Raw genomic sequence first — 23,051 nt, 5'->3', positions numbered from 1 at the left:
TATTGGTGGGATGGTTGCTGGATTTGCCATCCTGGGGGGAAGGATTGTAAGGGCTTAAATACTGGAGAGTTATGTTGGGGTGAGTTTCCTTGTTTCTTGAAGGTGTGGTTTTTCAAAGGGAGAGGTGCCAGCTGAAGGTGAAGACAGCAGAACCACAGGGAAGGTAAAAAAAGCAAAACCAAAGGTAGAAGTTATCTCCTAGGTTGTGAATCTTGTAAGTTCCTCTAAACAGTTAAATTCCAAGCTCTTGCTCAGAGAAAAAGCCTAAACAACGAGAACCAAGTAAGAGTTCAGTGTTCCACGTGTTGGTAGCCCAGACCGCCTTTCTTTCTCCTGAACAACACCTGCACAACAAACACTAAGTGGGTGTGTACTGTCATCATGTCTCCTAAGAGAATAGCTAACCCCTAAAAAATGTTCTCTACACTGAAGCATTTTCCAACATATTTAATGTCAATTGCATGATCATCAATGTGTGGCACTTGATCCCAAATAAATGGCACGAACGGGACCATTTGGGTAAACATCACTTCAGTTGCCTTTCTGTGACAGTAATATGAACTCAGACACAGCCATGTGTTCTATCCTGGAGGAAATAAGAAAAGTAAAATAATTGTGATTTATTGACTCTCAATGTGACAATCATATTTGAAACTAGTGCCAGTGTCCTCAATTCTGAAAGCATTTTGTTTCACTTACTTATATTTTTCTACTGAGAGTATTTAATTTTGCCTTATTTAAGTAAAATTTTAGAAACAAGTCTTTAGAGAAGGGAAAATTGTAGAAATGAGATTTTAAACAGAAGAAAAGATAACTTATACAATTTTTCTTCTGGCAAAATTGAGTATTACAAGATACTAATTTTCTTCCATAAATTATTAAGAACTGGAGGCAAGGAAGAGTATAATTATGCAGAGAGCTTCTTAATAGCTTTTGTATTCTGTTAACACATTTCTGATATGCATGCTGAGTCATTGGAAGGGAAAATTGCAGAATTATTTGCATATCTCCTAGAAGTTATCTTCTTGTTAAAATCAGGTAGCTGATTAACAAACATGGAAGATAATAATGAACTTAGCATATAGGCTGCAGGGAACAATGCATAATTAGAAGTTACATCCCTACAGAAGAAGGTCTGTTTCTGCCTTATACTTACTGAAATAACCCTCTGTGTTTGGAAGCTAGAATTTATTTGAACTTCAGTCAAACTCTTCTGGTGCTCCATGGTCTTGCTGCTGCTCCAGTGAGTGCTAGCCAGGTCTTTCTGAGATGTACCTGTTGCAAAGATTGGTCCTGTTTGTGACCATCTCCAGGTGGGGTCTTGTGAGAGTGGAGTAGAGGGGGAAAATCACCTCCCTCGACCTGCTGGCCATTTGTCTTTTGATGCAGCCCAGGCTATGGTTGGCTTTCTGGGCTGTAAGTGCACACTGACAAGACATTGTCCAACTTTTCAACCACCAGCACCCCAAGTCCTTCTCCACAGTGCTGCACTTTATATCCATTCATCCCTATCTGATGCTCATTTCTAAGTCTATTTGTGTCTATTTGTCTATTGGAGTCTATTTGTGAAAATCTGAACTTTCCCCATACTCTTGGTGTTTCTTGGAAAGAAAATGTATTGAAGACTTGTGGCCTTTGACATCTTCTTCTTTGGGGATTTTCAGGACTCGGCTAGACAAGATTATAATTTTGTTGATCTATTGTTGCCAGTATTCCTGTTGCAAGTATCAGGAGGCTAGAGATCCAAAGGTCCCTTTCTGCACCCTTCCCAGGGTTAAGGGGGCATGGCAGGTTGGAAATGAGCTATGAGACAGCAGATCTCAGCATAAAACTAGTTCACAATGTCAAAAAAAAAAAAAAGAGCTATCATCTCACCTGCTTAAAACAGATAGAGGGAGAAGTCCAGGTGCCAGGAGGACTGGGACTAAGGAACTGGATTGCCTGCTACCTCTAGGATTCAGCAGTGTGGCATGAAATATTCTTTTTTGCCACAGGTTGTGGTGGATGCTAAAGGTTTAGACTTGGAAGAAAAAAATAGAGTTACAAGGTAAGAAAGCACCTTAAAAGCATGAAAATTCCCACTTGAACAGGTTCCTGCAGGCAAGAAGGTGACACAAAGGAAGTCTGGGTATGCATTTGCTCCTGTTTTCTCTTGGCCATTGTTGATGGCCTCTTGGAGAGCAGAGGCTGTGGTCACACATAACTGGCAGTTAATGTCCTCTGACAGTCCCCAGTCGTTTGGGGGAGGATGTTAAACCCACTGTAGTAGCAGGACAGTGCAGCTGACGAGCCTGCGCTGCTGCAGGCGGTCTAGAAGGACACAAGTGCTTGGGCACAATGCTTGGGCGTGCCCCAGCAGCACTTGTGCCATGTACATGTGAGTCCCCTGCCATAAGTACAGGGGCTTGTCTTTCCTGAGTGATTGCAGGGCCAAAACCAAGCATAACACAAGACAATCAAGAATGCTTCTGGGCTGCTTTTTGGCACGCTGGTCTGGGGTGGCACTGCTGAAAGCCTCTTTTCTGAGGCACTGGGAGGCTCCTGCCTCCTGTGAGACTGGAATGCCCTAGAAATGGTTTGGTACTTATTTACCAGTTGATTCTGCCAACTTGAACCTGCACAGCAGCAGGGTAGAGATGGACAGAAGGGGACAAGCTGATTTTTCTAATGTTTTAGTCTCCCTGATAAAGATTCCTGCAGGGAAGAAGTCAGCAACACTGAGCAGACCAATAGGCTTTTGGTGTAAGTTTGGGTTTGTTGTGTGTAGGGAATTGGTTCCATTTGACAAGCTGCCTCCCTGACCAGGTCCTCAGTGCTGAGCTGTGGCATCACCTCTAATTTTGGTAGACTCCTCCAGGCTGTTTCCATAGAGGCTGGGTTCAAAGGTTCATAGAAAGATGTGGAGGAAGCTCCTCATTCATATGCTCCCTCACCATCCTGTCAAGTGGCATTCCCACCTCCACACCACTAAGAGATTGCTCTGGGGGTCCTATCTGTCACACACAGCCCATGAGTCATTCCTTTCAGTTGTGCTCCTACGTTTGCAATCCCACATAGTCCCAAAGACAGGATCCAGGCCTCAGGGATTCAATTATTTACACTCCACTCAGTCTTTCCATCCTTCAGCCCTCTGTGCCCATTCATTTTGCTCCATCATGTGCTGTTCTCTGCTGTATCAGTCACAGATGGGCAATTTATCCTCTCTTGTTTCCCACATGAATCCCATCTATCACCTGTCTGTCTTTGAAATTAATTTACTGGCTGGCCAGCTGCCCACTTTGTGTCCGTGGCTGCTTCCCATCCATGTGTAATGTGGGGGGTGCTCACTGAAGGGGGGTGGCTGCAGGTGCTGCAGTTTTCTGTGCCCTAAGGAGCATTGCTGACCTGTGGGCTGTGCTTTGGGACAGGACAGCTGCATGTGCTGTGGGATAGTGGGGAAGGGGCTGCAGGAGGTACCCAGGCATTCCCAGATCTGCTTATGCTGTCAGTCACTGTCACAGCACAAAGCAGCAGTCTTCTGCCTGGCAGAGAGATGTATATGTATTGCTGTGATGCTCAGGCTTGAACGAGGGCTTTAGGAGTCCCTGGAGCCTTCAGAAAGCTCCTGAAGTGTGTCCTGATGGGCAGGACACACTTCAGGAAGTGTGAAAACATTGTTTTCTTCTTTCTCTCTCCTCTAGAAGTTCTTCCTGCTGTTGTTTTAAACTCAATTAAGCACATCTGTCTACTTGATCTGTCATGGACAGGTTTACAGGAGCTGGCTTTGACTTCTGCTGTCTGTGTACTAGTTCAAATGACTCATGACAGAGCTGGGCCACCATCCTGCTGAAGGGGACACACTTTGTCTTATTGATTTGCCTGGGATCATAATCCTTTAGGAGGGAGGTGGTTGGTCTCAGGGGCATTTCTTATGTCAAAAGTTTTCTCAAAGAGCAGAAACTTTCAAAACAGGCTGCAGAAGCTTCTTCTAACTGCTTAAGTTATAAGGGAACCTACCCAGAAAGCTGCTCCCCTTTTTCTGGGTGCTAAGGCTAAATCCAAACCCCATAGATGACCTGCAGCTATAGAGGAACAGCTTGGCTGGAGGGTCAGCAGAAACTTTTTTCAGCTGTGAAAGGGCAGAGGGTGTCCCTGGGAGCAAAGCTGCTACTGCATCAGTACAGTGCTTTATTGGTGGTACCAATATCGAGAACAGGACGTGCCTTGGCTTGTCTGGCCCCTGCTGCTGGACCAAATAGCGGCAGCTGTGGTGTTTCACCCCAGAGACACTTTTGGCTAGCTGGATGCTGCAGCTGGGCGCATGGAGACAAGTCCAGACATGCCGGAGCTCAGGTGGCGGCAGGATGGAGCCTCCTCTCGCCGAGGGTCTGCTCCTCAGGGTTCCCGCTGTCAAAAAAGCCTTTAAGGCTGTGGTGAAGGAAAGGAGTCGGTTCTGATGGAGGGTTTAATCCAGAGTTTTTATTCTGGCCCTCAGGCCTCTGAATCCAGTCACAGCTCCAAGCAGAACTCCCCTGCAGGCCTCTGAATCCGGTCACTGCTCCATCAGAGCTCCCCGGACCGCGTGGTTCCCGTCTCTTTTAGTGGGGGAGGGGAGGGGGAAAGGGATAGGGAGCACACCAACCAGGTACGGGAGAGGAGGTCTCAGGGGACAAAGGACACCTGGATGGCCCAATGCCCCCCCGGGGGTGGAGGGCATCTTTTGAATGTGCCCAATCACTCGACGCACTTCTGGAATACCAGGAGTGACAGACAGTGCTGGCAGGGATCAGAGTGGGGAAAGGAGGAGTCATTGACACACCTGGGAGGACACCTTCAGGATAGGAGCCCGGGGTTCAGGGGTAAACCATGAAGGCACACCGCAACAGTGCTTGAAAGTGAATTGATCCAGCAATACTTGTCTTAATTCCATATGAGAAGACACTTTAAAAAGTCAAAGGCATCTTCTTTAATGCCCATCTATTTGTCATAGAGTGGTTTCAGCCAGGGCAGTTCCTGTGCACATCTGCTTTCACAGAAAGCCTCACACCCTATTCACCCTCCAAGAAAAAGCTCTTTGAGCGGTGTGATCACTTAAGAAATGTTGTCCCCATCTCTATTCCAGCAGAGCTTCTGTCCAACTTCTAGTGCCCTTGGGCTGGGTTTGTAGCATGAAGACCTTTCACTTGATCCATGCTGGGGGAAAGGGATAGACAGTAGCTATGAACAGGGCAGAGGGAGGGCAGGTGGAAGGGAAGAGGGGAAGTGTGTTCAACATCTCCATTTTCCCAGTGCCCTGTTTATGCAGCGCTGTGTCCTGAGCATATTTCATGGCACGCTGTGTTCTCTCTGATCCTATAAAGAAAGGTATTCTTATCTTGAAGAACCCATGCAATGTACTTCATGGTCTCCAGGAGTGAGGATGAACTGATAAGAATTTCACAGTGGCTGGTTTATCTCAGTCAGGCTTTGATGCCTATCCATGTGATGGATTGCCTGGTAAAATGGAGGATAAAAAGACCTTCATTCACCAGGGAAGATGATGACAGCTTGGAAATGGAGATGAGTTTGCTTCAAAGATGGCAGGCACCACTGCCATGAAGGCTCAGTGCTGCTGAAGGCCGTCCCTTCTCTGTGAAGGCCAGTGACAGAGGCCCACTTTGCCATGTCTGGTGGTGTCACACTGACTGAACCATTGCCAGCCGCCACTTTGGGGTCTGTATTTTCATTAGAAACCTGCCATCAGTCAAGAGAGGAGAACAGCAAAAAGGAAGAGGAGGTGACAAAGCCTGGGACTTGTTGGAGGCACCATTTCTGTGTGGTTCTGCTGGATGGAACACCTTCAAAAGTAAGGAATCCTCAAAATTCTGGGCTGGGCTTGAGGATTATGGAGGCAGGAAAATCTCAGCTTTATGTCCCTGTCATCCTTCTATGGCCTGACTTGGCCAGTACTCCTCCAACACAAAGCTGTGATTTCTCTTACTCCCCTTACTTCTACATTTGTGTTTTAGTTCTGTTACTGCAGAGCAGAACCACAATTACCTGAACTGCTCTGTAGTTCAGCATGAGAGGCCAAGGCTGCCCAGCCATTATGGGAAGTGTCATGCTTTTGCATTATTTCCATGCCATGAGCAATGTGAGTTTAGGAGCTGCAAGAGCTTGGTACGTTCTTGTCTATCAGTGCTTTCAGGCTCTGCTGAGCCCAGACTTTTCTGGTCTATGGGGCATTGTTAAACTGATTTTGCTTGATTCAAATTTTCTGTAGTGAGAATGGTCAGATCTCATCCATGTCTTAGGAATCTCTATTTTACAAGATTCAGGTGGTTTCTTCACACAAGATTTTAGTGACTCAGAGTGGATGAAAGGGTGCCAGAGGAATCCGACCAAAGTAATTGATCCAGATGAGACATCACGATTTGGCTGCAGCTGGTTAGTGAGGCAAGGGCTGGTTGGAAGTGTGAGGATAGTTTTCCCCTCTTCTGCTCTGGCTCAAGAAATTTACAGTCTTCTACTTGTACCATGTAGTGGCAGCCTTGCACACGGTAAGTGCTCTGTCTTGCCTGCTTGCATGACTGGTTTTGCTTGCAGCATTTTTTTTAGGGTGAAGAGCTCAATGGTCCATTTATGCTGTCAGCTGGATAATATGGTACTGTAATGTAGTGGTCTCATCCTCACAGCATCAGCAGTGCAGAACTGCTTCTTTTCCTTGCTGTGTTGGAGACACCTATAACTCAGTGTGAAACTGCCCATTCTGTCAGGCTTGGTGCTTCAACATCCATTGTCAGCGCTGCAGGAGTGACAGGGCTGTGCAGGAATGAGGGCATGAGGATGTCTGGGGCATGTGAGATTTCACCCAGCCATTCAGATCCTTGCCTGGCAGTCCCAGAGGTTTCCAGGAGCTGTGACCAAGGACTGTTAGCAGGTAGAAAGGGCCGTTCTTAGCTGACTCTCTTCCTCTTTCCCTTGCTAATTCGCATGGGGTTTTTCTGTCTGCACCGTGTCTCACTCTGAGCCCCATCTGAGAGGGCTGGGATCCCTTCTGCTCACAAGTGTGCCTGTGCTGGTTCTCAAGGGGAGGAAGGGGACAGGTGGTATTTATCTTGATTGAGCTGCAGGGTTGTGTTTGGCAGGGCTTTCCAGCAGCAATGGCTGAGCAGGTTGTGGGCATACTCAGGAATGAGTCACTAAGTAATAATGACAGTAGGAAGCAGAGAAGAGAGATGCTTCAGGAGTTGTTCAGCTTCTCCTGCTGGGAGCCAAAAACAGGGGCAAGGTTTACTTGAAGTGGCAGAAAAATCTAAACTGAAGGTCAGCTGAGGTAATCTGGGGACATGACTCAGCTGTGGTCTCTGTCTCAAATCCTCTTGTGTCCCTGTCACCAGATGATGTGGGGACTTCCTGGCAGATGCATATGATGTTTCAGGAGAACTTCCTACCTGTCAGCTTCTCTAGCCACCACAAATCTCATCAGACTGATGTAGCTGTCCTAAGGGACATTTCCTTCCATGTAAGCTGGCTGTACTAGAAATTATCCAAACACTTAATATTTAAACAGCACGTACTGCTGTAATAAAAGCACCTGCATGGAGATGACAGTTTGATGAAAACTGGTTTACACCTCACTGAACTCCAGCAGAAAGGAGGGGTGTGATTTGCAACATTGGTTTTTACCATTAATTTTGGCTTTCACTGCCGTTTCTGATCAGGGATGAATGTATGGGATAGTAATTAGTTAGGAAGAATTTCCTAGGCAGTATTCTGAGGAAAACAAGACTACTGCTGTGTTTTTCCCTCTGCAATATATGCTGGTCAGGCTGCAGAATGAGAGAGCTCTGCTCCCTCCACGTTCCCTGTGGTTCTGATGTATGTGCTACACTGAGGCCCAGTACCCTGTGGGCACATTGCCATTACTGTGGGATCCTGCAAATCCCAATTTTCCTACATTTAGAGACCCTTTTGCTTGCAGGTGCTGACCCCATGACAATGACCATAGTAGAAAAATCTACTAGTGAGTTTCCTTTTTGGTTTATCACACAGAGGGCACCCTTTGCAGCAGATCTAAATTTGCTTTGGGTTTCAAGTGGAGGGCTTGGAGCTAGGAGAGGAGTTTGTTGTAGGAGCCAAGTGTAGGGCAGTAATCAATGACAGGATAATACCACTGGGGGGCTTGGGAATGAACTACAATTGCTAATGATGGAGTTTTCAAGTGCAAAGAAGCTGTGGCCTCCTACTCATGTGCTTGCTATTACTTTAGCATGGAGCTTTTCCTACTGGTAAGTGGCAACTGTGCAAACTCCTCACCCTGTGGTGTTTGTCCGGGATGGGATGCTTCCTGTTTTAACTGTGATTCCCATTAGTTCCTTGCACATTACCAGGTTTATCTAGCAGACTCTGGAAGCAAACTGGTGATTAATGCTGAGGTTGCCCCTGAGGACTGTGTTTACAGTGTCTGCAGGAGAGGCAGGGAGTGACCTGGCATGTGGAGCAGCCCACCTGGGTGCATCCAGCATTTGGGAAGCCTTCTTTCTGTGAGTGGGTATAAGGAGAAGTGCAGAGCTGAAGCCAAGGCTAGATTACACGATTCCTCAGCTATAATGCTCTGACCTCTTAAAAAGCCATTTTATTTTGGGTCAGGCCTGCCATGTTGGAGTGGTCAGGGTTATGGACATTCTTCCAGAGCCCTGTGCTAGAGAAGTTTTGGGAAAGGTGGTGTTAGCAGAACATGGTTTAGGGGTACCTTTCAAAGTGGCTTTGGAAAGGGACCATGGATATATCCTAAAAACACAACTCTGACTTTTTCAGTTGCTCCCAGTTCTGGGTCTGAGCAGGTGGTGACCAGTGACTGCAAAGCCATGTGGAACAAAGTAAGAAGGGCTGGAGAGAAGTCCCACATTCCACTATACTTCCAGAAGAGTTTGGGGAAGAAAGGCCTCTCAGAGTAATCTTTGTGGGAAATTACAGTCACTGCCATCAGGGCAGAGAGAACAGGCTGAGCTTGCAAACCCCCTATGGGCATCCATCAAAACCTATCACAACCAGGAGCCAAAGAAGTTGCCTTGGAAACTGTGACGAAACTGAATTTGCAGGGAGCTCCTGCCAGACTAACTGGAATTGCAACGTAAATGCTGCAAATATCGGTCCCACTTCTGGCACCAGGCAGAGCTCAACAATCCTGGGGATGCTCATCCCAAGCCACATCCTAGGCAGCTTTTCAGTATCAGGTCTGCACAGCTTAGGGAACTTGAAGAGAGGCAAAGTTCGTATCAAAGTACTTTCTCCCCAGGGTAAGAGTAAGCTCAGTCAGGTGTGCCTGTTCCTTGGTTGTGTTATCCTCTGAGAACGATGAATGAGCCAAGCAGGTACATTTGCATTTGCAGCAGTGAAGGAAAGGGATTCTGCATGGAGTGGGAAAGGAGATGGACTGAAAGACCAAGCAGCTGATAAATTGCCTAAGGGACAGAGAGAAGTTACTGAATTATTTATTTTTTTTACACTCGCCATGGGCTAATTAAGGAATTTATGTAATCCTGGAAACCTTTGAATGTTTAATGGAAAAGCAGCTAATTAATTAACATTACAAATCATAACCATTAAGGAATTAATCTTTCATGAACTTAATTAGGAATGGTGAGTGAATGGGTACATGGGAGGATGACTTTTGGAATATGAATTATGGTTGTTTTCTAATCACTGCTAGTTAATGAAGACACAGCAATATTACTGAACAAACAATGCAGAAGGGAACAAGGCTGTGTAATGATCCCAACTAGAACTGATAATTGATTCATTTGTGGGGAAAGCTCACAAATTGGAAATTCTATTTGGCACGATCATTCTGTTGCTAGAGATGGCCGTTTGCTTATGGCAATAAATGGCTAAATTGTCACTGCATAATTTTGCCTGCAAGGCAAAATTCCTGACTGGCTGAGCCTTTGTGTCCAGTTCCCAGGGCTGGTTGTGGTCACTGCCCAGGGACCTCAGGAGTTCTCTCATCACAAGGTAATATGGTGTAGATGAGAAATACAGTTTTTGAAAGAAGAAAAATGGCCACAATGCTTTGTCAGGGCTGTACAGAAAGAGATCAGAAGGTCTAAGAGGACTGCAGTGGTCTGGATCATGAGACTTCCCTATATGGCATTTCCCTAAGGGTGTGTGCTGCTCAATCTGGATTCAAAAACCCCAAGTGATGGTTCCCAGGGTGTTCAGATCCACCTGGGAATTTCAAGCTATTAAAAATGTGTGTCTCATTTTGTGCCTATATTGGGGATCAGCTTCCCCTTGTCTGGCTCCCTTCTGCTAAACAGAAATCTTCCCTACACCAGGGTGGGGTGACGGTGTTGGTGGTGGTCCCAGTGGTGCCAGGCAGAGCCCTAAGTGAACAAAAAAACTTTTGAATGAGGTTTGGAGACTTTTCTGCCTTAGTTAATGAGCCTTGTTTCCCGTTCAGTGTTCATTTGGGGATCATTCTGCTAATAATTGTTCTTCAGCTTGGCAGTCAGAGTGAGGTTAAGGACTCATTTTGGATGGGGGAAGAGACAGATCTTATAGGGATTTACCTAGAGAGCACATGCCAGTAGAGTTAAACTAATAGCAAAAGCTGGGAACATTGGTCCTCTATTTTTATCTCTGGTATAAACATCTGACATAAGGTTCCTTCAGGCAGTAGACAACAACAACAAAAATCTGGAACAAAAGCTAATAAACACCCTCCTTTCTTAAACTATAACTTAAACTACATGGTTTAACTCTTCCAACAGTGCTTGATAGATTTTTCTTTCATTAGAGAAGCTCCTCAAGGACCTTGTTTTCCCCTCTTTTTTTTTTTTTTTTGATGTATTTAGGTTGGTTGCTCTGGACAGAGAAAATAACTTATATCAGAGGCTGACATGGTCAAAGAATAAAGGATGGTTATGAACACCACTCTTCACTGAACATCCCTTTCTGATGCACTTGGAGCTGGGTTGCCAGTCTGCACAGACATGTTTGCACTCTCCCCTTTCTGCAGAGTAGGAAGTGTGTTTTTCAGGTGGAAGAGGAAAGGAGCACAGGATGTTTTCAGGGTTTTGGTGTTCCAGGCTCCTTTTGAAGGTCCCCAGTCTTTGGAATTCAGGGACAAGGTGTGTAGTACTTGTGCAGTGCAGTAAGATATCTGGAAAGAGGTACTGGAACCTTTGGGTGATGAGTGTTGAAGTGGAAAGAAGACAAGCTGGTCATGGACGCTGCTTAGCAGAATTTGCTCTGATTTAGTGCAGAAATCCAGCGCAGACAAAAAGGGGTGGCTCTTACATAATGGGAATTAGAGACCCTTACAGACTGAGCATTTTGGTTTGTTCTGATAATGAGCCCATCTATAAAATTCATACTTAGTTCTGGCATGAGTGCTGGGACTGTTTCCCCTCAGAACTCGCACCTTTCCTAGAGCAGCCTGTGACCATGGAGATCATGCAATAGCCCTTGGCATTACTTTGTGTGTGATGCCTGGGAAGCAGCCAATGCCAACACAACTGACAGACAAGCAGGGGTCCTGTGTGGAATGAGGCAGCACTAATTTTTTCATGCTGGGCTCTCTGACCCTACAGTGAGGGAAGGCTTTGCACTTTTGCAGGGAAGGCTGCAATAGACTTAGATTCATTTAGATAAATAATGAAATAAATGAATGAGAGTTCTCTTAATATGGGGTTTAGGGTCCTACAATTGCTTTGTGAATTTAGGCTTTAGATATTAGGCCGAAATGGATGTTCATATGACTTGAAGGGAAAGACCAGCCCCAGGTGCTCTCTATGGATTTCACTAAAAGGAAAAAAGTGAGCAAGTATATGCTTATCAAGCGCATTATAAGGCTAATTTACTGCAGTTTCATGAAGCTAATTAAAGAAGAACAAGACAAGGATGAAAATAAGGTCACAATTAAGACTGAATCTATAAATCACTGTATTCAGCAATTTAATGCTGCAAGTAATTTAACTGAATTATGAGTTTGACATAAGAAAGAATTACTTTTTGTGTAAATCCTGTTCAGGGGTAGGTAAAGGAGACTCAGCTCTATTTGAACCAAAGCATACAATTCATTTGCTCTTGTGGATTAATGCGTTGACTTTGTTTGTGAGAACTTGAGAGCTTCATTGTGGACAGAAGCCTGCAGGATCTGGGCACCAGATCTGCTCTTAGCCCCCTAGCCCCTCACCTGGGGGTGTTGCTCAGTGCAAACTGCTCTCTGCCCAAAAAAACTCCCAAAAGGAGGGAACCAGCATGACTGTCCAGAGCAGTTCCATCCATGACAGTTCCATTCAACACACTGTCCTTGAATATCTCTGAGCTTATGTGGTTTTATTTTGGTCCTTATTTCCCTCTTCCAAGTCTATGCAAATACAAAAGGGCCTGTTCACACCTTCCTACAAAGGCAATGACAAAATCAGTTTGAGCAGCAGTTTTAAGCAGTGGTCTTTTTTGATCATTTATATTTACTGGCAAACTGGGAGAAGCACACACTCAAGAAGAAATTGGACCTGCCAGAGTCCTTTTTTGCAAAGGAGAGGTGCAGGTATATTGAGGGATTCCTTGATGACTTCAAGTGTTGTCGCAGAAACCAAGAGATCATTTTGAGATACAAATTTTATTCTGAAAACTTAGGAAATGTTGCTTGCTTCATAGTTAGAAGCAGGATTTAAAAAACTTTTGTGTATTCTATGATGAAATTAAGTGCATTGAATACATATAGATTTATATTCCTTTAAAGATGCAACAGCATATTCCAAAATCACCAAACTGACAGCGAAAAAAAAGGCAGACTAATGCAAACCATTCCACCATAAATAAATTAACAACTGCTAAAAAAAATCTGGAACAAACATTTCTTTGTTGAATATCCTTCTACTTTGAATTCCAGAATTCGAAGGAATGGAAAACACCCTCAAGTGAAGTGAACATATCTTCCAGGGCTGATATATAATCTCTCAGTATCTTCTTCACTGTGTTTCTACTGGGCTGTTTTGAAATATTAACTCTCAAAGTAAGGAACATTGCTTGTGAGATTTTAACTGTTGTAAAAATAGCTGAAATTCATCTGAAGGTATTTGACTGTCTCATGGCATTACCTTCTATCAGCGGTCCCAGCCCAGGACAAGTCTGGGATGACTGCTGGGGCTTACTTCCCTTTTGACATTTCAGGATTTACTGCTGCTTGTGCAACTCTTTATTCTCTTATTGCATTATTAAACGTTATGTGGGAAAGATAATATGTTAGCAGTAATAACTGTTGAACTTGCCAATTCCTCTAGTAGCCAAGTATTAATTTTAAGAGTTTCTCTTCATTAAGAGCTCTTCAAGAATTGCAGCATAGTAGATTATTTTTCCAGAACACTTCAGATTATGCCCTTATGGCAAATTTCACACCAAAATGAGTGAAAATTATATGAACCATCAAGTTTTAATAGTCATATCCTACTCCTAGTGACTACCTACAGCTCTGGCTTCATCTTTCCCAGACTAACACTGTAGTGGAAGATTCTCATTGACCTGTGTGTTGGCAATAGAACTGAGAGTACAGGAGTGTGTGTGGTGCTGACAGCTGAGAAGCACAGGCAGAATGTAGAAACAAACCAAGTTTGAACATTAGCCAATGTTGTCAGAAGGAACTGGAAACCCAGGGTTTTTTCTCAGCCAGCGCTGTTCAGCAACAGGGCCTGTTTTCAGCTGATCCACCTTTAAATGTGACCCCTCACTGGGAGGCTGGATTCACTTTCTCACATTTCGTTCTTTTGGCTTCTACCCCCAGAATATCGTTCACTTGGTGGTGCTCACCTGCATATTACTACAATCCCCCAAACAGCAGGCAGCTGCTGCATATCGTTCAGGGCAGCTCTCGCCATCCCAGACATCCCTTGCCATCCTGTGGGTGAGGAGCCCTTTACTTTTACCCTCCAGAGTGTCTTCCTGGGCATGAAAGGGGTGAATGTGGGCAATGGGTTTCTGAAAGCATGTGGGTGCAGCAATGTCTTTTGAAGGTCATGCTACTACAGCAGGAAAGACACAAACGTGTGAGTGAAACAAACCACGAGGAAATAATGAGTTTTAACCCCACATGTCCCCTTTTGTCAGCGTAGTAAGGTTACCAAAACTAAAGCTTCAAATCAGTGCCAGTGTGTGATTTTTAATGGAGCCCTGACCTCTCTCAGATAAAAGGAATTTAAAATCAATTTATTTTCAAGGCAGGATTTGGTGAGAGACAAAGAATGGCTTTGGGGTTTTTTTGGACCCAGTGTCCTGAAAAAAAAGAATTTTGAAGCATGATCATCAGCTTTGTTAAATTACAGGGCTGTCCAAGGTATCTGATATTGATGCCCCTGCCTCTAACAATATTACTCTCAAGAGGTCAGCAGTGGTGATTTATTGGCTTGCAGCAGCTGAGAGGTTTAGTCTGGCTAAATTCCTAACTCAAATACACCTTCAGAGAGGTGGAATGACCTAGGAAAATGTGAAATTATATAAAATAATTTGTTGTTAATTGTCTCTTAGCCTTGGAGTGTCTCAAACTTCTTTCTAACACAATGGGATTGAAATGAAAAAAAAAAAAATAAAAAGAAAACAAAAGGGCAGATTAAGGCTCTGCTATCTGATGCTTTAATAAAAATTACACTCCTGGGAGAAATTGCAACTGTCAAGGAGCAGTGAACTCTGTAATTGGTATTGCATTGGGTGTATTCTGACCAGAACACCAGCTCCTTTGATTTCAACAGTTACTGAAGATTGTTCTAGTTTTAAATGAGATCAGAGATACAGAAAAGCTTTAATGTTTGTCACTTATGTGTCTTATTAGTGCAAGGCAGATCTCTGAAATGACATAGCCCAGAAGAAGAAATACTCAATTGTTTGTTCCTATTTATCCTTCCTCTTCAGGCAAATGTATAAATAAGACAGAAATGAATGCAGTGACAGAGCTACAGGTAAGTGCCATGGTACAACGTCAGAAGAGAAGACTTGCTCCCATGTCTGGGTTTATGGAGAGCAAAAATAGCTGCAAATCAGTCTGTCAGTCGAACTCATTTTAGTTAGGAAATGCCTGTGAGTTTTTCAGGAGGCTCCTACAAGTTTCAGTTGGTCTTGAAGCCTCAGTTCCTGGAACCCTGTGATTATGCCAGGCTTGCTCCTTGCTTTAGTTGAAAAAAGGTGAATTTGGTTTTAAAACGGCAAAGGGAAAACTGAACAGAGAAAAGAAATCTTCTTTCAGGATGTTAATGGACAGTTGTTCAGTGTGTTGCCTGATGGGAAATGCTTAGCAAAACTAAGAAGTGTCAAAGACCATAAAATCGGTAACATTGTAGAAAATTCCCAAATATGGGTGCATTTTAAATTTTGTGATTCTTGCAATGGTAAGATCTGACATGATTTTTTAACAACTCCTCTTTCTCTGCTGGCCACTCATCTAGTGTAAGCCAGGGCACAGTTTGCTCTCTTTTGTGCTCTGCCACCTCCTTCACCTTTGTATCCAGCTGTCATCCCCAGGGCTTCTCCACCCAGAACTGCCTATGCTCTGAGGGCTCACAGCTTCTGCATGGTGTGAAATCTGGTTCCCTCCTCTTACCTCTCCACTGGGCACAGCTGCCCCTTGCTTGCGGCCACACCAGGAGCCCTCTGCCTGCTGGCACAGTCTCAGCTCAGCAGCTCTCAGCAGCAAGCACCACCCATGGTCAAGCTCTGCCCTGTGGGAATCACTGCCAGAGTCAGAGAGATGAGGGAGAGTGCACCAACAAAGATTCCTGGGAGGAAACAAAGCTCGTGCTTGACGTGCAGGCAAGGTGCTGGGCCTGAGCTGATCTATGTGTGTGCTGACAGATGGTCTGACTTGAAATACTCTCTCCAAATTCCATTAAGCCCCGGGAAGGCAGCGGACAGCTTGCAGCCATGAGGAAGTAAGTGGTTGCTTATTAATCAGCCCCCATGCTTCCCAACCCCTGCTAACAGCAGCTGGTGGAGTATCTTTTCTGGATGTCAGTTATCTTAGTCCATCTGGCAGGTACTATCAAGCCTGCCAAGATGAGTATAAATAGAAGGGTTTTTAGGGAGGAAATGTCAGACCTCCATTGCAGACCTTGTATGTGCTGGGTTTTGAGGTGACTTGGTGGCTTTTGCTTCAAAGCAGTGCTGCAAAGCATGGATGTTTTAGTATTGGCATGGATGAGAGAGTTTTCTGTAAAAAGAAAAGAATTACCTTCTTCAAGAGAAAATTTTGAGGCTGTTGTCTTGCTTCATTTTCAAATGTTGTAAAGAATGATCCTCAAAGCTAGATGAAAGGTTTCTTCTGATTTTATTTTTTTCACCAGGGAAATAAAGACTGAGGCAGTGGTTCCAGATTAGGATCAGAGGGACTGAGATTTTTTAATTTAGAGCCCCAAAATGAAGTTTAAAGGAAGCTGAATTTACGTTTTGTGGGATTTGAGCAATGTTGCAACCAGAATCTTGTGTAAGCACCAGCAGTGTGCAGTATTAAAAGGAGAGAGGCACCATGGTAGCGACACTTTTAATGGTCTTCTCTGCCCACACCTTTCAGGACATCATCTAGAAGAACACCTTGTTTTCAGGTGTAGATCTAGTCTTGAACACACCATGCTCAGATTTGGCAGTAGTGGTCCAGTGAGGCTGAGTGTTGGCAGGTAAGTTAAATGGGTTAAAGTCTCAATGGGTTGAGAATGATGCTGGCTAGAGATCTGGGGTTCTGAGTAGATATAGCACTTCATTTCTACCTAAGCATTGCAATGCCTGACTACATCCATTGCTCGGTGTAACCCTCTTTTGATGTTATGATTACTTTGTTCAGATCTAGGTATCTCCAATACTGTGCTCTAACCCTGAGCTAGTGGTCTGAATTCCTCCTAAAAACTGTGGGGAGATGAGCACTTTGTCTGGTTCTGACATGGGCTGCTAAAATCAGGTGAGATAACTCCCCTCTCATATCCAGTCCCTAACTCAGAGGGGAGACATGAGTTACACATGTTACAGAAATGAAAGTTCACTTTCTTATGGTGTAAAGACACCATGAACTGCTTTGTGAGCACTGGTGTTTCTAGGTGGCTTTTAAAATGGATATTCTCTATAATAATGCAGACTGGGAGCTCATTAGTACTGATTTCCATGGCTGACAAAGCACAGGGAAACAGCTGAGTTTTGCCTTTTTGGCAGAAAGCTATGTCGGCTTTTCCTGGTTCAAGTGAGCACATACTGGTGGGAAAAGTTGGGAAAAGCATGAGAAAAAGCAGGAGGGAATTGGAAGGTGCAGCTTAACAAGATGAATACAGATCGCACTCAAATGGGTGGCAAAAACTAACCCTTTTTCATCTGAGTTGACTGCCCAGGCAGTCAGCGCTGGGTCCCCTTCATTGGAGAGCATGCTGTCTCAACCATTTTGTTGTCAGCCAATGGACAATTGCTGTATACTCATAAATTATGTGTTTCTTTACTGTGCATGGTTATTCTTATTGTGGTGACAGCTCCAGGGTGCAAAGCTAATCCTGAGGGCTGAGGTTTAGGTGAATGAGGTGAATACCCTTGTTATTTCTCTCAGTTGCCATGAAAATATTTGACAGAATAATTTGTGTTTTCTAAAGTGGACAAAGTGGGCTTGTTGATAGCAAATGCTAAAATAGGGTATGCCCTGCAGCATGAGTTTGTACATTTCCTCACCTTTCAATCGAATAAGACTGTAAGATGTCCTCTCCTTATGATCAGTGTCAATCATGTCCATGTCCCACAAAGCTTGAGGATCTTAGTGGAGTAGGTAACACCACAGGGCAGTGGTGAGATGTGTTTCAGGACTTGCAGCAACATGGAGCATCTTCTCATCTCATGAGAACAAGTGAATTAGCTGACCTCACACCCGCCTTTAGTAGTGTCTTGTGCTTTAAGTATCTCACCTGTGATATTTTATTTATCCTCCCTCTGTATGAAATATTCCTTGTCTCCTCAGAGTCCCTGGTACATATATGCCTGTCAAAACCCCACTGTGTTTATCAGGAGCTCTTTTTTTCACTTGGGATACCCATGCAGCTGTTATGCTGCTGTCTGCTGGGTGAAAACATAAATCCTTCAGCCAGAGAAGGCAAATCACCATCTTATTTGTTTATTTTCAGTATCATCTTCTGGAGGCTGAAGGCATAGCAGGGGGAGTAGCCGTGCCGGCTGCTTGCTCCGCAGGCTGCTTGTGAATGCTGCCTGTGTCGGCGGCACGGGGCCAGCCGGGTTGCCCTTTGGCAGTGTGGGACTGTAAGATGGATTGGATGGCATGTGGTCTCCGTGCTCGAGTGCCCGGGGAGCTGGCTCGGAGCAGCGCTGGAGCACGCTCCCAGGCACGCTCGCCTTCCATGGATTCAGCAGGCTGCGTGCTCCCGTCTGTGTGTCAGAGCTGCGCGCTGCTCTGCGCAGCCCCTGCCAGGACAGCATGAATGAAACTCTGGTAATTGCTACAGCATGACTTCACTAGAACCATATTGCTGGGGTTCATCACCAGCTCATTAATTAAATAGTTGCCATGGTGACGGTTGCCTTGGTAGCATGAAATCCTTTCTCCTCCTTTCCCCCTCCTCCTCTCCGCTTCACAGCGTTTCTCATTCATAGCCTTGTGTTTTACATGAATGAAACCAGAGGGAATCACGGGGCTAGGCAGAGAGGTACTTGAGGAAAGAGAATGCCTGTTTGCCACCACGCCTGTCACCTTGCGGGCATGAACGAGCACTCAGCCCTGTGCCCATGTTTTGCTTTTCTTGTGTACGTAAAATCTGCCTCACAGCCATCCTGTTTTCTTAATTTACTGCTTTTAGGCCAAATCCTGATTATCCTGAGCACCTGTGTTATTCTGGAGTCCTAGGACCGGCTCCTCTTATTTTCGCTGCTGCAAGGGAAGGACTGGGCACTTCATTTGCAGTCCAACTGCAGAGCCTTGGCAGTCTTCCAGAGCTGAGATTTTGCCCATGTGGGTTTTCTGTGCTTGATTAGATCACAATATTTCCTCTGGCTCTGAAGCCAGAAAGCACCATTAGCTCTTCAAGACTGGCCAATTGCATAGTCCAGATCAGGGACTCCCTTCCAATGGCTTCTGCTTTGTTCCTGAATGCTTCTGGTGGAGCTGTGATTTCCTTGTCAGAAGACGTCTCCTGTTTGTATAGATGTCACTTGTGATGGCAAACACTTGTGCTGTGGTAGTCTTTCCAGGTGTTTAAGTACCCCTTACTGTTAAGAATCTGCTTCCCCAGCGTGCTTGGTGAGTCTTGTTTGGCATTACTTCTCTTTCATGGTCTTTGATTGCCTGTGAACACTTTCTTATGACATATAGCAGCTCTCTTCTCCACAGAGTTTGGATCCTTCCTAGTCCCCATGGACGCAGATGGTTGGCTGATGATTTGCCCTGAGCTCGCCATTCTGCCCACATCTCTCTGTAGCTATTTAGAAAAGGAAATAATCGTCAGTGGATAGCAAGACATGTCTGTATTCATTTTGTAAGAGTGTTTTTCTAGTTCAAAGTATTCAAAGTAATAATATGGATGTTTTGACATGCAAAAGAAATGTTTTCATAGCACAAAATTGAGAGATGTGGTTTGTAGAACTGTGAGGAAGTACAGCCTGTTGGGACAGTGTCAGAGGAGCATACAGGTCCCAGAGCCTGAAGTGACCTTGCCCATTTAGGTGTTGGGAGTGGTCACTGGTGGGTGCTGTCCTTTGAGCCACATCATTGGGATCGATGCAGTTGGTATGGGCCAAAATCACACCTGTAGCGTAAGAATGGTTAGGTTGTTTGCATGATGGGGACTCTGGAGTTCATCTTTCTCCCTGACTCTGTTTTAAATAAAAGTCTAGACATGGATTAGAAGTGGGGGTAAAATTTAGCCCATGGGATGGGTTATCCCTTGTCTCTTTACTACCAGGCTTCACCCAGCTTTGTCTGAAGCACTTGGCAGTGGCAGTGCTCTGAAGGAGGTCTCTCAAGCAGATAGAGCTAGGGGCTGAGCAAAATTGAAAATCCATATGTTTTTGACTTGGCCCTACCCAGAAATGTGAAAAATTGCCAGGGCTGTGCATCAACTGTGTTTTTTTCCAGCCAAAATGTGTTCTCTCTGACCTTTCAGAGATGCATAAAACTTTCCTGAAAGTGCCATAACAACTGGGACATCAGGCAAAGGCCAGGACCTGCCTGTCTGGTAGCTCACAGCTGTCACACATAGCTGTGTTGGTTTTGATGTAAGGCTTATTGAGCACAGATATGAGGACAAGCAGAGCCAGACCATATCTCCATTGTATTTGGCTGCTAAAGTGCTTTCAGCCCATCTGAAGGTAAAAGAAGGACCCCAGTTGTATCATTGCCTGTAAGTTACTGTATGAGTGACTAGGATTTTCTTGGCTCTGTCTGAGAAAATGTCCTGTACTAGAGAGGGGAAAACTGACATGGTTCTGGCCTGCTCCTCTGTAGGTTGTTACTTGGTTCCTCACTGTGGTTTTCCTTCCCCTTCAGTTTTCTGCACTAATTTTGTAATAACAGTTAGTGCTGGATTTCATAACACAGACATACAACATGCAATTAGAAATTGCTTTGTGTGAAATAAAGTAGCTCTGAGTCATATCCAGACAAGTGAATTATCTGTGATTATTCAGCCAAGAAGGGAGACAGTGGTAAGCAGAGGAATGTGCACACCAAGGGCTACACATTATTATTAGCATTTCCATACTATTAGGAAGCATAAGGAGGAAAGCAATACCATTTAATATGGCAGGGTTTATTGGGATGTCTGTGTGTAAACATCCATGTGATCAAGTCCTCATGGGAACAGGTGATTTTCTTCTGATCCCAAGACTTATACATCCAAAGGACAACACACAAGTGACATTGCTAGGTCTTTCTCTGTTTCTAAACAGAAAAAAATAACAGGATAGGCGAAGATACCTATATAGTTTTCAGAATTCTAAATTTATGTGAAACAAACCTTGTATATGAGGACTTAGCCTAACGGGGAACTAAGATTTCTTCAAAGGGAGATGGAAAAAAATAGATTTCCAGCACAGCCCTTGTTTGATGTATCTATTGGATCTGCCTCTTCTTGTCCTCTGGGAATGAAAGGTCATATTATGAAGGGGCCTTGGATGTGCAGAAACAGCTGGGAAACCTTTTGGAGTGAGGGGTTGCTGGCTTTGTGAAACAAGGTGGCCTTTGGAGTAGTCTCCCAGTGTGTTTGTTGTTTATTGGCAGGTGGGCAGCTTAGGCACTGGGACTGCAGTCCGGGGTGTGGGCAGGGGGCAGTTTGCATTCCCTGAGTGTCAGTGAATCAGCCAGTGAGAGAGACAGCGACAGCAGGGGATAGTGTGGGCAGGGAGCGTGCCAGCTGCTGGCTCTGCACAGTTCCATACTTCTGTGGGAAGGGTGATTCCTTTTGAAGGTGTACATTGGAACTGGAGATCTTTCTGCAAGGCAAGAGGTACTGGGAAGAGACTGACAGCACTTGCTAAAGAGCATCTTCACAGTCCTTGGGGCATTGCTTCGGCTGCCCAAAGAAGTTTGTTTTCCATCCATTGCAGAGAATCAGTTGACCCTTCCCCAGCCAGTCACAAATGCCTCCATCTGTAAAATGACAGTGATAAATGCTTAATCTTCCAAGATGAATCTAACAGATGCTTCTCCCAGGAAATGAACTAAAGGTTGCAGCTTTGCTTGAGCGATTGTGAGTCAGGTATGAGTCATTTCTCCCTTGAAGGGCATCTGGATGTGCTTTGCTGATAAACACACAAAGAGCACAAAGCCTGGGGTGAAAGGTTATCCCAGGAAGGAGAAACTAGAAAAAAACCAAAAACCACAAAAAAAAAAAAAAAAACCACAAACAAACAAAAAACAAACAAACAAAACCTCAGATATATACCAGTGTACCCAGAACCTCCTCTGTGACCCACAGGATGCATTAGCTGTGGGTTTTAACGACATTGTTTCTCAACTTCCATTGCATACTAACTTGGAAAAAGCTGAGAGGAGTCTTCTGTTATAATGGAATTTGGATATTAGTATTATATCTATTGCTTCTGTGGCTTCTGATTGCTGCAGGTGCATTGAACTGAGGGAAGTGGGAATTGTGAAAAAAGTACACCTTCAGCTGTTTTTCCACACCAAAGCAAGGTGGTCTGAGTACAGATCAGAGTCAGAGAGTGAAACTGCAGAGTATCTGACACCTCAGTAACTGATCTGTATGAAAAAATAGTCATTTACAGGAAATAACGTGGTAGTGGCTGGCTTTCCAAAGCAATCATAAATTAATAAAGTTGGTGCAGAAACTGATGGCCAAAATTATCTGGCCTTGTGCTATGCAGATCTGAATAAGGAATCACAGTGTTTTTGCTTAGTTTTAAAAAGATCACGGAAAGAGGCACTGGACTATAAAGAAGTAGGTGTAAAACTTGTTTCCAGGAGCAAGCCACATCTGGTTTTAGATGGTCGTTTTAGCTCAGTGGTAATCCCTGCTCCCACAGAGGTAGGAAAGCCGGCTGCAGCAGCAACTAATTAGCACTAATTGTGCTTCATCTGATGGGGCTAATCCTAGCCAAGTGCAGCCAGACACCAATTTTCATACATCGTCGTTCTGACCATTTTACTATCAAGCTGTTCCTTAGTGAGGTATATTTATTTATGGCACTGGGCCTACAAAAAGAGCCGAGCACCCTGCTTTAGGAAGTCACTGGAGCATGGTCTGTAGGAAGAGCTCCTATCCTTCACCAGGCTGACAGATACATCAGGGAAGAGCCAGACAGGCTTGCCAGCACAAAAGTCCATTCCCAGGTCAGGCATGAAGATGCTTCTTCCAAGTAGAGGCAGGTCAGGAGCAACTACTGTGAGTTCAACTTAATTAAGCTTATCAATCAAGCAATTAGAGGGATAAGGATGCTGACTTGTGAGGACAAAGAAGTAGCTAGCCTTTTTGGCTAGGTATCAGCTGAATTTGGGCTGGGAGTGGAGGTGGTGGGAAAGATTGATATAAAAATCCCTGATAGTGTCTATGGCTTTAGATGTTGTGGAGGTTAGGATTTTTAGATTTTAGGCTTATCCAGAGCCCACA

The 23,051-nt window shown here is 44.6% G+C and overlaps 1 long non-coding RNA gene across 2 annotated transcripts; it reads left to right on the top strand.

Moving 5' to 3' along the window:
• The first annotated feature begins 4,030 nt into the window (after positions 1 to 4,030).
• LOC137472305 (uncharacterized) lies at positions 4,031 to 16,663 on the top strand. 2 transcript variants are annotated; one of them, XR_010998109.1, is made up of 6 exons: positions 4,031 to 4,173; positions 4,876 to 5,475; positions 5,709 to 6,518; positions 14,872 to 15,141; positions 15,465 to 15,884; positions 16,523 to 16,663. It is a non-coding gene; the product is annotated as an uncharacterized lncRNA (long non-coding RNA). The 2 variants fall into 2 exon arrangements; XR_010998108.1 differs by having other exon boundaries at positions 15,402 to 15,884; positions 16,523 to 16,662.
• Positions 16,664 to 23,051: the final 6,388 nt, after the last annotated feature.

The sequence above is a fragment of the Anomalospiza imberbis genome, chromosome 4 (genome assembly GCF_031753505.1).
Source record: "Anomalospiza imberbis isolate Cuckoo-Finch-1a 21T00152 chromosome 4, ASM3175350v1, whole genome shotgun sequence".
NCBI classification, from domain to species: domain Eukaryota; kingdom Metazoa; phylum Chordata; class Aves; order Passeriformes; family Viduidae; genus Anomalospiza; species Anomalospiza imberbis.
The sequence above is the reverse complement of the archived record's forward strand: the minus strand, read 5'-3'. Positions and strand labels throughout refer to the sequence as shown.